A 17,665-nucleotide genomic window follows, 5' to 3' on the forward strand; every position below is an offset into this window, starting at 1 on the left:
AACAGTGACAGCTTTACATCTTCTTTTCTGATTTGGATTCCTTTTCTTTCTTTTTCTTCTTTGATTGCTGTGGCTAAAATTGTCTAAACTATGTTGAATAATAGTGGTGAGAGTGGACAACCTTGTCTTTTCCTGATCTTAGAGGAAATGCTTTCAGTTTTTCTCCTTTGCGAAAGATGTTGGCTGTGGGTTTGTCGTATATGGCCTTTATTATATGTTGAGGTAAGTTCCCTCTGTGCCTACTTTCTGGGGAGTTTTTATCATAAATGGGTGTTGAAAGCTTTTTCTGCATCTATTGAGATGATCATATGGTTTTTCTCCTTCAGTTTGTAATTGGTTATTTAGTAGTGTATTGTTTAGCCTCCATATGTTTGTGTTTTTTACAGTTTTTTTCCTGTAATTCTTATCTGGTCTCGTAGGGTTGTGGTCAGAAATGATACTTGATATGATTTCAGTTTTCTTCAATTTACGAAGGCTTGATTTGTGACCCAGGATATGATCTGTCTTGGAGAATGTTTCATGAGTGCTTGAGAAGAGAGTGTATCCTGTTGTTTTTGTATGGAATGTCCTATAAACATCAATTAAGTCCATCTTGTTTAATGTATCATTTAAAGCTTGTGTTTATTTATTTCCATTTTGGATGAGCTGTCCATTGGTGAAAGTGGGGTGTTAAAGTCCCCTACTATGGTTGTGTTACTGTTGATTTCCCGTTTTATGGCTGTTAGCATTTGCCTTATGTATTGAAGTTCTCCTGTGTTGGGTGAATAAATATTTACAATTGTTCTATCTTCTTTTTGGATTGATCCCTTGATCATTATGTAGTGTAGTGTCCTTCTTTGTCTCTTGTAATAGTCTTTATTTTAAAGTCTATTTTGTCTGATATGAGAATTGCTACTTCACCTTTCTTTTGATTTCCATTTGCATAAATAAATATTTACAATTGTCATATCTTCTTTTTGGATTGATCCCTTGAACATTATGTAGTGTAGTGTCCTTCTTTGTCTCTTGTAATAGTCTTTATTTTAAAGTCTATTTTGTCTGATATGAGAATTGCTACTTCACCTTTCTTTTGATTTCCATTTGCATGGAATATCTTTTTCCATCTCCTCACTTTCAGTCTGTATGGCTTTTTCACTTAATCTTTCACAACCTTTTGTTTGTTAAAAACTTGAAGCAGAACTTCTATTTCAGAGGAAGGTTTTTCTTCTGCTTTCTTGAGCAGAATAGAATTACATGGGGAGCTTTCAAAAAATACTGATACCTGTCCTTAGTGCCCCCCTCCTCCCTTATTCAGATGTAATTGTTCTGGCATGGGACCCAAGTTCAGCATTTTTTAAAGGCTCCCTTCTGTGGTGTGTCTAATGCAGTCAGAGCTGATAGCCCCTGGCCAGTGTGTATGAAAGACACTTTGGGTAGGAGGTTTTGTTTTTGTGTCTCATTTGGTTTTCAGTAGGCTAATCACCCAGCACAGCTGTTTCCTTTTACTTCCAAGGAAATGGCTTGGCCTATAAGCAAGGAACCAGCTTTTGTTAAAATCCACTCATTAGATTCCCGAAGTAGTTGCAGAATCTTACTTATTGATGGTAGTTCCTTTGGTTTAGATCCTTTGGTTGGATTGAGGAAAGTAAAGGCAGCATTCTTAATTGGTTAAATATAAATTCTCTGCAAGATATTTTAGTCATTATTTACATTTACATGTGGCAGAATTTTTTTAGTGAAACAAACTATTAAGCTGTGTTAGTGTATCAGCTCTCAGGATGCATTTTGCTGAGGGGGAACTCCAATATTCAACTTTATAATAGTCACTCCTCTGTCTTCCCAAAACCTTTAATAACATCTTCACTTACCACAGAGTCTCTGGATGTATATAATATATTTTTTGTTAAATTAAGAAGAGAAGTTGAGTTTCTCATTCAGAAAGGCAGGGAGAGCAGAGGCAGGACTGTGAAGGATGTGTAAACAAAATTGATTTAGTGACATGAAGAAATCACAGAAATCTTGATGAACTTCCCATAGGAGATGTTTCAGTCTTATAAAGCCATTACATCATACGGTATTTACAGCTACGATTTGCAATTAATACATCTTGGAAATTTTAGTAGAAGCTGCCTTTGTCTAAAAGTAAATGTTCTTTGAGTGCTTAAAGCTTTAACTATGGCTGTACTAGGTGATTGGTTCAAAAGCTACTCTGAAAATTTTCCAGAATAAAATTATCTTGGTCATGATCTAGACAGATATGCTATTGAGAGCTGCTGCTTCTGTATGAGGGCTTTTCAGACCTCAGTGTGCCATCTGGCAGTCTTGTTAAAATGCAAATTCTCATTGAGCAGGTCTGGGCTGGGGCCTGACATTCTGCGTTTCTAACAAGCTCCCAGGTGGAGTCAATGCTACTCTTTGGCAGGTTGCACTTTTGAGTGCCAAAGCTCCATCCCACAATAGCTGAAGACCCAGAAGAGGAGAAACCTCTCAATACTTCGCAAGAGCAAAGGTGCATTCCTCCTAAACTATTTTATTGCTTTATTTTGTTTTTTAATCTTGCAGATACTGCTAAAGAACTAATTAGCTAACTGTCCCTGGAAACTATATAGGTCTTATAATATGCATCTCAGTGTGTTAATTTAGCTGAGGCTTTTAATTTCATATCCTGACTTTTCCTTCATTCCAAATTCCTCATTTCTTTTATTCTTTGTATGAAAGCATTCAAACACACATAAATATATTGACTCATATAAGAATATATGTATTAGTCAATGTTAACATTCATATTTGATTCTGATTTTTTTAAAGAAATAAAACAGCAGAGAATTGAATTCCCTTGTGTGCTCCTCCTCAATCACAGTCCTCTTTTTTCACTCCCCCAATACGGGTACAACAGGAAGCTGATGTATCATCATTTACATTTCTTTAATTTAATTACTTAGTAAGTATCGATAAAAGATATCTACTATCATTTTTATACATACATGATACATAAAAGGTATCACGATGAAAACCATCATTCTATAATTCTTTTCACACTAATTTTGAGATCCACATTATACCTGTGGTTTCAGTTCATTCATTATAGCTATTATTTACTGTTCAGTTATGAATACATACAATTTACATGTCTCTTCCTTTTTTGATGGACATTTAGGTGTTTCCAAATGTTAGGAACAATAAATTCTGCAGTAAACATCTTTTTTTATATATGCATACACACACATATATAATATATCTGTCCTCCTGCACCTGTACAAGTGTTCTTTTACATTATTTCCCAGAAATGGAGTTATCAAGTCGGAGGTTAGGCACATTTTCAACTTCGAGTAATCTTGCCAGAGTGTTCTCCAAAATAGTTGAATCAGTTAGCACTGACCAACAATATGTGAAAATTCCTATTTCTCTACATCCTTGCTAACACTTTACTTTTACTAATCTGATGGATTTAAAATGGAATTTAATCACAATTATGTTTTTATCTTTTTATATCTTTGAAAGTTGTTTCAGTCTTGTGTATGTGTAACAGGGGTAATTATATGCCAGTATTTAATGGGAAATATATAGCATTTCCACTTCATTATTCTTACCAGTCGGCATTTACCCTAAGCGTTATTCTAACACTGAACCTATGGGAAAATATTGTTTATAACAACTGAATTACAAGTGAGCTATTATACATACAAAGACATTCATAAATTGGGGACTTCCTGCAATAAGCTAGTCCCTTCCACCCCAGTCTAAATTTTACTACAAATAGTGAACCATTTTGTGCTGTTTGTAAATAAGCATTGCTTAAGAGGTTTATCTGCTCCCAAAGTTGATCAATAAGATGCTAGAGATAGACATTTTCAGGGTGAATTTTTTTTTTAATTTTATTTATTTATTTTTGCTGTGTTGTGTCTTCGTTTCTGTGCGAGCGCTTTCTCTATTTGCGGCAAGCGGGGGCCACTCTTCATCGCGGTGCGCGGGCCTCTCACTATCGCGGCCTCTCTTGTTGCGGAGCACAGGCTCCAGATGCGCAGGCTCAGTAGTTGTGGCTCACGGGCCAAGTTGCTCTGCGGCATGTGGGATCTTCCCAGACCAGGGCTGGAACCCGTGTCCCCTGCATTGGCAGGCGGACTCTCAACCACTGCACCACCAGGGAAGCCCAGGGTGAATTTTTAAAACAAACTTTATTGAAGTATAACATACATACAGAAAAGTGCATGTCATAAACGTACAAATCTCTGAATTGCCACAAATTGAATATACCTCTATAACCAGCGCCACGATCAAGAAGAAGGAAATTATCACCATCCTAGAAGCCCTTTCATAGAAAGCCTTTCTGTCACTACCCACTCAAGGGTAAACACTGTCCTTTGACCAGTGATTAGTTTTGCTTATTTTTAAATTTTGTATCAATATAATCATGCAACATGTACGTGTGTGTCTGGCATCTGTTACTCAACATTATACTTGTGAGATTCGTCCATGCTGTTGCATAATATAATAGTATTTTCATCCTCATCGCTATATGGTAGGCATTCCATTATTTGCCTCAATCATACTAGCAATATATTGGTTAATAAATCCTAAAAATTAATAAATATATGTGCATTAAACTTCAATTTGAACTTGATAAACATCAAAAATTTTTACCGCTGTCAACTAGTCATACTAATAAATTTTTCCCCAGTGACAGAATGCATACAACTCTATTGTATTTGTTTGAGAGAAGAAATAGAAGTGTAGAATCTAATTGCCAAGTATACTGGCATTAAAGACATTGATATTTTATGGTTATTATAATAGCTTCTTCATTTAGTCCTTCACTTACTCATTTAAAATGAGTACGATGTGGAGGAGACAAGTCCTAGATGTGGAGGATAGCTACGGTTGTAAAAACAAGATGAGGCACCTGCATCAATTGGAAATGCATTTGACTTCAAGTAACAGAACAGCAGCTAAGTGACATAAACAGTAAAGAAGTAATCGTCCGTATAACAAGAAAGCTGGAGGTAGTTTCAAGGGTTTCAGCCCTCTTCTAACTCTGCCATCCCAATAACTTTGGCTTTCCATCCCTGGCTTACCGCCTCATGGCCACAAGATGGTGGCTGCCACTCCAAGGATTGCATGCCCATAGCAGCAACCCACACAAGGAAAGGAAGCCTCCACTTGCCTGCAGAAACAAGGAAGAGCTTCCTCCTGGTATAATTATTTTTTTTTATCATGGAGAAAAGTCCTTCCTAGAATTGTCACACATGTCCATCCCTAGACCACTTACTGGCAAAGAAGAATGGAATAATCATAACTGGCTTAGATTGGTGATTCTCAACTTTTAAAATCACTTGGGGTCTTTCTTACAGAAGAGATCAAAATTTATGTAGGTACTGTCCAGTCCAGGTGGAGCTGATTCCCTATCATGAGTGTGGGTTGTACTTAGTGACTTGATTCCAAAGAATAGATTTGGACAAGGTGAAAAAGTAACTGTACAGTGGAGAAACCTGGACAATATTGCCTTAGCCAGGTGGTCAGGATTAACATCAGAAATAAAGTCATGTTGACACCATGTACCCCTATATGTGATGAGACGGGCACATCACCTCTGTGGTTTTCTTCCTTAAAAACTATAACCCCAGGCTTACCATGAGAAGAGCATCCGACAAACACAAATTTAAGGAAGTACCGCAAAATACCTGATCAGCACTCTTCAAAGCCATCAAGGCCAAGAAAAACGAGGCAAGACTGAGAAACTTATAGACCAGGAGAGACTAAGGAGACACCATGACTAAATGTGAAGCAGTATCCCTGATGGGATCAGGAAACAGGAAAGGGACATTAGGGAAAACCTGTGTAAAACCTGCAGTTCAGTTAATAAAATGTACCAATCTTGATTTTTCAGTTGTGACAAGTGTACCCTGTTAGTGTAAGATTGTAAGACATTAACCATAGTTAGAAGGTGGGGGTGGGGAGGGTTAGATGAGCCAAGATTGGCAAAATGTTGGTAAATGTTGAAGCTGGGCCATGGATCAGTGGGACTTACACTGTTTTGTCTGCTTTTGTATATCTTTGAAGATTTCCATCCTTGGAGTTTTACAATGTGAATATTTTGTTCTAGTACATAATATGCCTATATTTGTTTCAATAAACTATAAAGTACAGCATAATGGTTAATAGCATAGGTTTTCGTATCAAAAGTTCTGATTGAATCTCAGTTTTGCCATTTAATAGATGGTGATTTGGAACAAATTACTAAATATTTCTAAATCTTGGTGGTTTTATCCATAAAATGCAGGTAATAATAATCATGCTAATACCTCCCTCATGGGGTTAGTTTTAAGGATTAAATAACATAAAGCATGCATTGCTACAGCACATGACACATAGTAAGCACTGAACAACTTGAAAGTTTCCTCACCAGCATATAAATTTAGTCTCTTTTAGTTCTAATTAACAAAAATACAATTCAATTAGATTAAGCAAAAAAAGCGGAATTTATGGGCCTCCCTGGTGGCGCAGTGGTTGAGACTCTGCCTGCTAATGCAGGGGACACGGGTTCGAGCCCTGGTCTGGGAGGATCCCACATGCCGCGGAGCAACTAGGCCCGTGAGCCACAACTACTGAGCCTGCGTGTCTGGAGCCTGTGCTCCGCAACAAGAGAGGCCGCGATAGTGAGAGGCCCGCGCACCGCGATGAAGAGTGGCCCCCGCTTGCCACAACTAGAGAAAGCGCTCACACAGAAACGAAGACCCAACACAGCAAAAATAAATAAATTAATAAATTCCTACCCCCAACATCTTCTTTAAAAATAAAAATAAAAAAGCGGAATTTATTATCAAGGTGACTCACAAAACCCAAGGACAGGGATGCAGCTGAGCTTCACAAATAAGCTAGAAACAGAGACCTTCCAGCCCCTCTCCAAGCACATCTTCCTTCTAGCTGAGGACCAACTTTCTCTGCTTCTTACTCTTGACTTCAAGAGGGAATGTTGTGTCCCATAGCTGTAAGATTCCTATCTGTCCATTCAGAATGCCTGTTAAAATTGATATTTTGGTTTATGTATCAGTATTGGAAATTCTAAAATGAAAATGGAAGGCTAGCAGAAGCCGGAAAGGAAGAGTATTCAATAATGAAGCAGGTCCAGCCAAAAATAGTAACACAGCCTTAGGATTCTAATTCTGATGAAGTGAACAGGTCACATTTTCTAAATATCCTTAGGAAGGATTAATGAAGAGGGGATAATATAATGAAGGCATAATGTGGGAAAATATAACTCCTTTGTAGATCTTAATTTTTTTTTCCTTAAAACCCAGATGAGATCCAATTAGGTACTTAATAAAGTTTGTAAGAAAAATAGAAGTTTATTCTGTTTGGTGATTATTCTACCATCCCCAAACATATAGTGTGTTATTTCTTCACATGACACTTCTATTTGGGAAGAACAAAAGCAGCTTAGCACATTAGTTCTTACAAGCTTAATATTCGTTCTAACAGCTGATCTTGAGATCCACACATTGCCAGTTTGGAAAGCCCTGTAGAAGGGCTTCCAAATGCACAAGAAGTTAGGCAGTGGGGTTATTTTTAAATAATTATTCCTCAGGGACAGGAAGTGTCTGGTCTTTTTCTCTCTTGTGGTCTCCAGGTGAGCACCCCTTCTTAGGAATCCTCAGCACTCCCAAAGCCCCCAAACTCTGCAGCCTTAATCTGATGAGCAGAACGCTTTCCCTCCCCCTCCCCCTGTGCACCTTCCTCCCTCCTTGTAAAGACAGGAGCCTCAGATTCACCACCGCAGGGGCCTCTTCCTCCCTGGAAAGCCAAGTTTGGGTGGCTGCTACACTAGTGTTCTGTGATGCCCCAAACACGAGTCCATAGTCTGCTCTGAGAAGCAGAGGCCCCCACGGGGGAAGTACCCTCTTCCTCCAGGAACCAGACTTTGGGGAGCCCCCAGTTCCTTTCCAGCCTCTGCCCCAGATGTTTGGAAGGCCCTGGAGCCCTGATAAACCACGGTGATGCACAGACAAGCAGCATCGGCCGCACCTGGCAACGCACTCCAAACTTTCTGAATCAGAATCACACTCTAATGAGTTTCCAAGATGATTCTTACACACGTTGAAGGTGGAGAAGAACTACCCTGAAGGAGCCACCCTGGGGCCAGGGAGAGAGGATTCGAACACCCACTTGGGCAGCCAGAGGGGTAGCAGATAAGGGATCAGATGAGGGTCTTCCCAGCACACATTATGTGGCTGTTAAATCATCTTAGTATGATACAAGCTGTGGCCCGACACGCTCCCTTCTGCTCCCACCCCAATTCAGGGGAGAAACCTGGGGATTAACGACAGTGATACGGCTATGGTGTTCTGCGAAGAAGCTTCATAATATCACCCGGTCCAGACAGGGGCAAAGACACCTTCACCAAAATAAAATCAGCCTCATTACTTCACAAGAAATAGGGTCAAATTTCTGTTAGTAAAAGAAATAGGGATTCTGAGATGCCCCACTTTGCAGATGGGAAGCACAGAACTGCCCTGTCCAGTGCCTTTGTGCAACTCAGAGAAAGGTGGCAGGTACTGGCTTTGCTACTGGCCAGGGCCTTTGGGTGAGGAAAAAGACACCTCTCCTTCCACAGGACTTCAGCCCTCGCTTACCCTGTCAGCAGGATGGCACAGTAAGCAGTGACCTGGAAACCCACAGCACAGAAAAGAACTGACGCTGTGACAGGGTGACAGGGCAGCTGACTCCTGCCTGCCAGATCACTCGAGTTCCCACAGGCTATGCCGGTCAGGTAAACTGCTTCATTTGCTGATCTTACACGACACTGGGACAGGATTTAGCCTGTTACTGCATCTAGAATCATTAGATGTCCACTTCTTGTTTTTAAATGTTAATTTTGTCCTTTTAAAAGCTGTATATCATATTACAGAAAATTTTTTTTAATATTAGCCAACACCTCACCATCCTCACCCCAAAATTAGCCTTTTGGTGTATCTCGGGCAAATCTCAGGCGAGCTCTACAGCTCTGTGGATGTCCCCTGGCTCAGTGAAACAGCCCAGGCAGTCAACAACTTAGGCTCCTATCCCAGCTTGTGACACACACACCCTCCACCTCCTGGTTGCCAACTTGCTTTCTCCCACATAGCCCAGTGCCTCTTCAGACCTGGAGACCTGGAGAGAATTACCATTTGGTTCAATCCAGAACCTAGCTCACCATGAACTCTACTTTCTTTAAATGGTATAATCCAGAACCATTCCCTCTGTGCCTTGAGCCCAGAGCGTGGAATTTGGGTTCTTTTTCCCTTATACATCTATTGTCTTTACTTAACTGCTGTTTGCCTTGATCCTGTATTTTAACTCATTTCAACTTCAGGGCCTCAGAAGACCAACAGCTTTTACAGCAAGTACCCAGACTCTCCTGTTTTTACCCACTCTGCCTTCATTGCAACCACTGATTCTCTTTTTCAAGATTGCTTTGTTCTGGGACTTCCCTGATGGCACAGTGGTTAAGAATCCGCCTGCCGTGCAGGGGTTACAGGTTGGAGTCCTGGTCCGGGAAGATCCCACATGCCGCGGAGCAACTAAGCCCGTGTGCCACAGCTACTGAGCCTGCACTCTAGAGCCCACGTGCCACAATTACTGAAGCCTGCGTGCCTAGAGCCCATGCTCCGCAACAAAAGAAGCCACCACAATGCGAAGCCCGTGCACTGCAACGAGGAGTAGCCCCCGTTCACCACAACTAGAGAAAGCCTGCGCGCGTCAATGAAGGCCCAACGCAGCCAAAAATAAAATATAAATTAATTAATTTTTTTAAATGCCTTTTCAAAAAAAGAAAAAAGATTGCATTGTTCTTTTTGAACTTAGCAATTGTGCCTAGTTTCTCTGGCTTCTGACTTTCAGCTCCCTTTGAAGGATTTCTGTTTGGACTCAAGTTACTCAAGTTGATTAGTTCTGCCTGTTGCAGACAATCCTGGAAGCAGACCTAAGTCTTAGCTAGGTCCTGGGGCAACTGTAATTGTAGTGTCCAGTGGTGTTGTAATATAAGCAGTTTTCTATGTTGCCCAGTATTTAGCTAAAAATCACAAATTTTAATGACTGCACTTTGTCTTACTATGTCATAATTTACTTAGCCATCTTCCTATTGCTGGAATTTAGGTGGTTTCCAGTATTTTGAGTACCTAAGTAATGCAGTGATGAATAACTTGTACAAAAAGTTTTGGATTATTTCCTTAAGAAAGATTCCTAGATGTAGATTCACTGGGTTAAAGAATATCAGTATTTTTATGGTCCTTCATATATGTTTCTAAAGTTGCTTTCTAAAATGATGGTACCAACTGAAAGTGCCATCAGCTGTGTCTAAGTGTACCAGTTCCACAGCACCCTGACCAGAATGTCTTCATTTCATTATTCAACCAAGTGTTGCATTAGGTGCAGGTTCGGGTGTGGGGAGATAGACATAATATCCTTGCTGCCACAGAGCTCAGATTCCAGTGCAGGAAAGAGAGGTCAACGTGACAAATACAGAAAATGTAAGTTATTATAGCATGCCATGTGAAAGAGGTGGGAACACCTAATTCTGCCTGAAACTTCACAGAGGAGGTGACATTCATACTGAAACTTAAGGATGAGTAGTTCATCAGGAAACAGGACAGGAGAGGGATTTCAGGCAGAAACGACAACATGGGCAAAGCAATGGAGGTGTGCAGCAGTGTGCCACATTCGAAGAGCTACAAGCTATTTAGCTAGAGGACAGACAGGGTGTGTTTGGGAGAATGGCAAGAAAGCAGATCCCGTAGAACTTTGTAGTTTTCTGATGGAGTATCTGCGTTTCATCCTGGAGGCAATGGGAAGCCCCAGAAAAGTTTTAAGCAAAATAATTTCATGATTTGCCTTCATTTATTTTGATAAATGAATATCTGGTATCTGTTTAGAAGGCTCAAGGAACAGTTGGCAGGAGTGTGAACTGGAGCGGGAGTGGACCAAAGGCAGAAGATCTGGGTAAGAAGTTGTCTCAACATACCAAGTGAAAAATGAGGGGGTCTCAACTATTGAGGTTGCAATGGAGATGGAAAAGTGAAAAAGGCATCTAGCAGGTTGAGTTGACAGGAGCTAGTAAGTGGTTGTGGTTGGGAGGAGAGAGAGAGGATTTGTTAGCCCATTCACCGAGACAAGCAAGAGAAGAGGGTTACGGAGGAAGATGCGTTTGACTTTGGAATGTAGAAGTTGAGTCCATGCAGGTGGAGAGATCCAAGGGCACTAGGTTACATGGTTTACCATTCAGGAGGAAAAACATGGGGTGGCAATAGAAATTTGGACATTTGTATGGGACGTACCTATAGCTTTGACTACTCCCTCTTATGAATTAATTGGCATGTTCTTTGCCTATTTATCTTTTGGGGGGTCTTGATATTTTTCTTACAAATTTGGGTGAACTTATTTTATAATATTGTCTCTCGTACTAGCCCAAAACTAGATGTCCCTTTAAACCTTTCATTTCTATTTTAATCCTTTCATGTTGAGTGAAAATAAAGATATGATAAATTAATGTTGTGTATGGGGACAATAAGTAGTGTGAGCTGCAAATACAGAGACAGAGATAGGAAATAGCTACTAAAATATTTTAGTCAAAAACATGAGAGATGAAGATTTATAGTACACATCTTACATTCAGCCACAAAAGAGAAAAAAGCAACGTGGAATGATACCAGTTCAGGGCACAGAATCATAGGTGTTGTCTGTCAGCAAGTTGGATCCTGTGTTCTTAATCAAGGGGTAGCATATGAAGACAGGGGTTTATGGAGCAAAGTCCTAGACAACACAACAACCCACAGCTTGCTCCCCTGACCCCACTCCTTCTCTTATGGTATCACTGGCTCCACACAGCCGGGAGCTTTGGACCTTTGCCTCATTTTTATTCCCCTGCTCCAGTGGGTGCATCCCTCTGCTTCTCTAATGATGTGAAAGGTTTGGACAATAAGGAGGTAGGAACAAGGACTTCTTGTATTTTAACAAAAGATTCTTTTATGGGCAGTTTTAATCTGAATATTATATATACACATATATATTAATTCAAAATAAAAATTTGTATCATAAACTTTTCAGATCAAACAAAATTTCAAGATTAAAGACATATTTTAACTTCTAGTTCCACTTAGTAAAAGTTGTAAGACAGTATCACTCTCACTCTAACAATGAGGAGAAGCTAGCTAAGGTAAAAAAAAATCATTTGTTTCGTAAACTCATCAGGCAGCTGAGGTAACAAAGAAACCTAAATGAACTAAATTCCGGAAAGTGATGAGCCCTTCCTAGGACAGAAGAGATCTACAAACACTTTCACTGTCTGCGTAGTGACATGAGTCGGAGGAACCTGCTGTGGATGGAGGTATGGAGAAATCAGCCTAACTTTTAATAAACTTGATGGCCACGTGTGGGCTGGCATGATGGATTGAGCTCCAGTCATCCAGCAAGTCTGCACCCATTCGCCAGCTGTCTTCCACAGGCCTTCACCAAAGTGCACAAGGGTAGTATGTTGGAGGCTGGGGGCAGGGCAGGAAACCCGAGAAAGATCCTGCTGAAGCATCTGGGCCTGTGCCTAGTGAACTCCTGTGATCCTCCAAAGTCTGGGGGCAAGCAGCAGAGCAGAAAGCAATTCCTCTCTGGCCTTCACCAGGTACAGTATAGTGGCCTTGTGAAAAACTGGGCTTAGGGCAGCAGGATGAAGAGAGACCTCCCAAACACAGAGAGCCAGGAACAGGACTTGAGAAAAAAAGAGAACCCTCTAGCAGCCACAAAGCTAGCAGCCAGGCTATTATTTAACTATAAAGCACACAGAGCTGCAGTTCAGGGAGCCACTGGCTGGGTTGCAAAGCATAAAGAGATCTCTGGAGTCTCACTGGTGCTCAGGTTACAAACCCGATCAAAAGGAAAGTCCTAATTCTGATCTCAAAACATTGAAGATAATGGAAAATCTAACCAAAGCTGCAACAAAGCCCAGACCTAGCTCAGCTACAGATTATTTTCACTCAGTCTCCTCCCTCATTCGTGGCATGACAGGTGAAGGGCATATCCCTTTCTGGGACTGAATATTTTTTATTTCAGTCTCTGTTGTTCTTTTGCTCATACTATCAATCATATAATATGACACATGTAAACGAAAATGTGACAGATGTTACAACACATGTAAAGAAGCAAGGACATGTGACTCATAGTCAAGAGAAGAAATGATTAATAGAAATAGACATAGAAATGCCTGAATGTTAGAATTATCAGACAGAGAACTTAAATATATTATCATAAATATATTAAAAGAGCAAGTAAAAAATGGACAACACGCATGGACAAATGGGGATATACAGCAAAGAGATGGTAACTGCAAAAGTGGAAATGCTAAAAATATTTTTTTTAATATCAGAAACTAAAATTCAATGGGTTAATAGAAAACTGAATACAACAGAGGAAAGGATCCCTTAACATGAATACAGATTAATAGGATGTTTCTAGGCTGAGATACTAAGATAAAAAGAATTAAAGAAGAAAAGGAACAGAGCCCATAAGATCTGCAAAACAATATCAAATGGTTTAACGGATGTGTAAAGGAGAATGAGAAGGAGAGGAAGGGGAAAATTGTGCAGAAGAAATATTCGAGCACAGAAGGGCTGAGAATTTTCAAAAATTGTTGGAGGACATCAACTCACAGATCTAAGAGTTTCAAGGAACTCCAAGCAGGATAGGTGCAAAGAAAAGTCATATGTATGCACAATAGAGTCAAAATGCTGAAACCAAAGATGAAGGAAAATAAGTAGCCAGAGGGGAAAAAAATATTTATTACATACATCATCAGAAACAATGGAAACCAGAGGACAGGAATGTTGGATTGGAATTGGAAATAGGATATAAACTCATGATATGTATATATTATATACATCCACATAGTTCTAGAAATAATTACAGATGTATGTAGAGAATTTCCTATCTCTGTCTCCAGAAACAGACTAGAAGCAATGACATCCTCATAGCAAAAGCACCAGATCTTGGTTTCTAAATGCTATCCTATACTAATAAGTTCCTTGAGAAATGGGTGATTCTAGAGTTGAAGTAAAGAAAGTATAAGATGAGTAAGGGGGCTTCCCTGGTGGCACAGTGGTTAAGAATCCACCTGCTAATGCAGGGGACACGGGTTTGAGCCCTGGTCCAGAAAGATCCCACATGCTTCAGAGCAGCTAAGCCCACGCACCGCAACTACTGAGCCCACGCACCACAACTACTGAAGGCTGCATGCCTAGAGCCTGTGCTCTGCAACAACAGAAGCTACCACGAGAAGCCCGCACACCGCAACGAAGAGTAGCTCCCACTCACTACAACTAGAGAAAGCCTGCACGCAGCAACAAAGACCCAATGCAGCCAAAAATAAATAAATCAAATAAATAAATTTTAAAAAAAGAAGAAGGGATACAGAAGATTTGAATAACACTCTCAATCTGTTTGATATTTACAGAACACTTCACCCAACAAAAGCAGAATACACATTCTTTTTAAGTATGTACACAACATTCACCAAGATACAGCATATGCTGGTTCATAAAACAAGTTTTAATAAACTTCAAAGGATAAAAAAAGAGAGGAAACAAATTAGAAATATCAGGAGTGAAAGAAGGAATATCATTAGAGATCCTACAGACATTGAAAGCTTAATAAAGAAAATTACAAAGAACATTATTCCAATCAATTTGAAAATGTAAGTGAAATATACAAATTTCTTGAAAAAATGTGATGGATCAAAACCAACACCAGATAAAATATGAAAGCTAAACAGCCCAATACTATTGAGAAAAGTGAATGTTTAATCAAAATCATTCCACAGATAAAACTCTAGGCCCAGTTGAAGTTCTATTAAACATTTAAGGAATAAATAACACCCTTCTTACACACACTCTTTGAGAAAATAGTAGAGAACACTTCCCATCTCATTTTATGAGGCTAACATAACCCTGACACCAAACCAGGACAAATATTACCACAAAAATGATCAATTAAAATCTTTCATGAGCATAGACACAAAAATCCTTTAAAAATATTACCCAGTGGAATCTAGCAATATAAAACAAGCATATTTATACATATGATATATGTATAAAATAAATAAAAATATATATATATAACCAGTAATATATAACGAGAATAATACATCATGACCAATTGAACAACATTTGAAAATCTATCAGTGTTGGAAATTCTCTGGTGGTCCAGTGGCTAGGACTCACGCTTTCACGGCTGGGGCCCAGGTTTGATCCCTAGTCGGGGAACTAAGAAAAACAATCAGTGTAACTCATAACTCACTACATTAGCAGAATGCAGAAGAAAAACCATATGATCATCAAATATATGTCAAAAAGTATTTGATAAAATTTAACACTCATCCATGATAAAAACTCTCTACGAACCAGGAGAATATGGGAATGTCCTCAACCTGATAAATGCATCTATTGACATAACTACAATTGACATATAATAGCAAAGACTGAATGCTTCCATTCTAAAATTGGGGACAAGCAAGAATATCCACTTGTACCATTCCTACTCAACATTATACTGGAAATCCTAGCTGGTGCAATTAGTAAGAAAAAGAAATAACAGGCATGCAGGTTGTAAAGGAATAAATAAAACGGTTGTATTAACAGACAACATGATTATGTATGTTGAAAACCTTATGAAATCTTAAAAAAAGACAATTTAGCAAAGTCATAGGATGCTAGATCAATAAACAGAAAACATTTTTTACATACTAGCAATGAAAAAATGAAATTTTAGAAATGCCATTTCCAATAGCATGAAAAATATCAGTTACCTAGGAAATAGAGCCATCCATGTATCTCAGTTTCCTCACCCATGAAATGAAGATGATAGCAGTCCTCCCTCATATAGTTGTTGTGAGAATTAAATGAATAGCTATATTTAAGTACTTAGAATACTGCCAGACAGGTCATAAGTCCCATGTAAATGTTAACCAAAGTCTCAATGTAAACATCAACTATGGGGTAAATGGAAGATGTGATATGGACCTTTTAAATCAGCACTTAGTGTGAAATTTTTCTCCCTGCCACAAAAAAAAAAATTTGTGACTTATTGAATATGCAACACTGTGTTAGGTTTGTTAAAAATGTGAATCTTAGGACTTCCCTGGTGGCACAGTGGTTAAGAACCGGCCTGCCAATGCAGTGGTCATGGGTTCAAGCCCTGGTCCAGGACGATTCCACATGCTGTGGAGCAACTAAGCCCGTGCGCCACAACTAATGAGCCCACGTGCCACAACTACTGAAGCCCGTGCGCCTGGAGCCCGTGCGCCTGGAGCCCGTGCTCCGCAACAAGAGAAGCCACCGCAATGAGAAGCCCACGCACCGCAACGAAGAGTAGCTCCTGCTTAATGCAACTAGAGAAAGCCTGCGCGCAGCAACGAAGACCCAGTGCAGCCCAAAATAAATAATAAATAAATAAATAAACAAAAAATTGAATCTTGACCAGGAGTCTGATATCATGGTACTGAATAAGTTATTCCAGTAGGAGGAGCCCTGACCAAGAGTTTTAAAAGCACAGACACGTATTATCTCTGCTTTGAGGATCCAGACCTTCCATGCCCTAGAATTTGTCCTTCCTTGCTCCCTGTGTCACGTCAGTGAAATAAAATACTGCTGCAAACTATATTTTTTTCTCCTTAGAAGCAGTACATTGGAATAAATGAACTCGACTTGGATTTCAGATTTAATTTCTACCAGAGAAATAGTGCAATTATCTTGTATCCTGCTTAACGCAACTAGAGAAAGCCTGCGCGCAGCAACGAAGACCCAGTGCAGCCCAAAATAAATAATAAATAAATAAATAAACAAAAAATTGAATCTTGACCAGGAGTCTGATATCATGGTACTGAATAAGTTATTCCAGTAGGAGGAGCCCTGACCAAGAGTTTTAAAAGCACAGACACGTATTATCTCTGCTTTGAGGATCCAGACCTTCCATGCCCTAGAATTTGTCCTTCCTTGCTCCCTGTGTCACGTCAGTGAAATAAAATACTGCTGCAAACTATATTTTTTTCTCCTTAGAAGCAGTACATTGGAATAAATGAACTCGACTTGGATTTCAGATTTAATTTCTACCAGAGAAATAGTGCAATTATCTTGTTTTGCCAAAAAAGCATAATTTCCTACTTTAATAAACATCCACATTTGAGGATTTCAAACAGTATATATACTTATATATATTTCCTTCCTTTAAGACCACTGTATAGAAAACTTTACAAATGCTTTCTTGGCCTCAGACCTCAAATGTATCCTTATGTTTCCACACTCCCTTTACTATTAAAAAAAAACAAAAACAAAAAACAAAGCCCCACACAGAGATTCTGGAGAAACACGCCTTCATCAGCAAGAGCCAGTTTTTGTAGTTGTGTTTTAATTTTTATTAAATTCAAAATATTTTTCCTATTTTATTTTGACTTCTTAACCTATGTAGTCTTTAGAAGTGTGATATTTTTGTTTTTATTGAGGTGTATTTGATAATTAAGTTGTATGTATTTATGGTGTACAATTTGATGATTTGATATAGCTATACATTGTGAAATAATCAACACATTCGAGCTAATTAACATATTCAACTAACTCTTCAGATAGTTTCACTTTAGCAAGAGCCATTTTAAATAAGTATAATCACTACAGGGAAAAGA

This window comes from Neophocaena asiaeorientalis, unplaced genomic scaffold (genome assembly GCF_003031525.2).
Source record: "Neophocaena asiaeorientalis asiaeorientalis breed wild unplaced genomic scaffold, Neophocaena_asiaeorientalis_V1.1 scaffold123, whole genome shotgun sequence".
NCBI classification, from domain to species: Eukaryota; Metazoa; Chordata; class Mammalia; order Artiodactyla; family Phocoenidae; genus Neophocaena; species Neophocaena asiaeorientalis.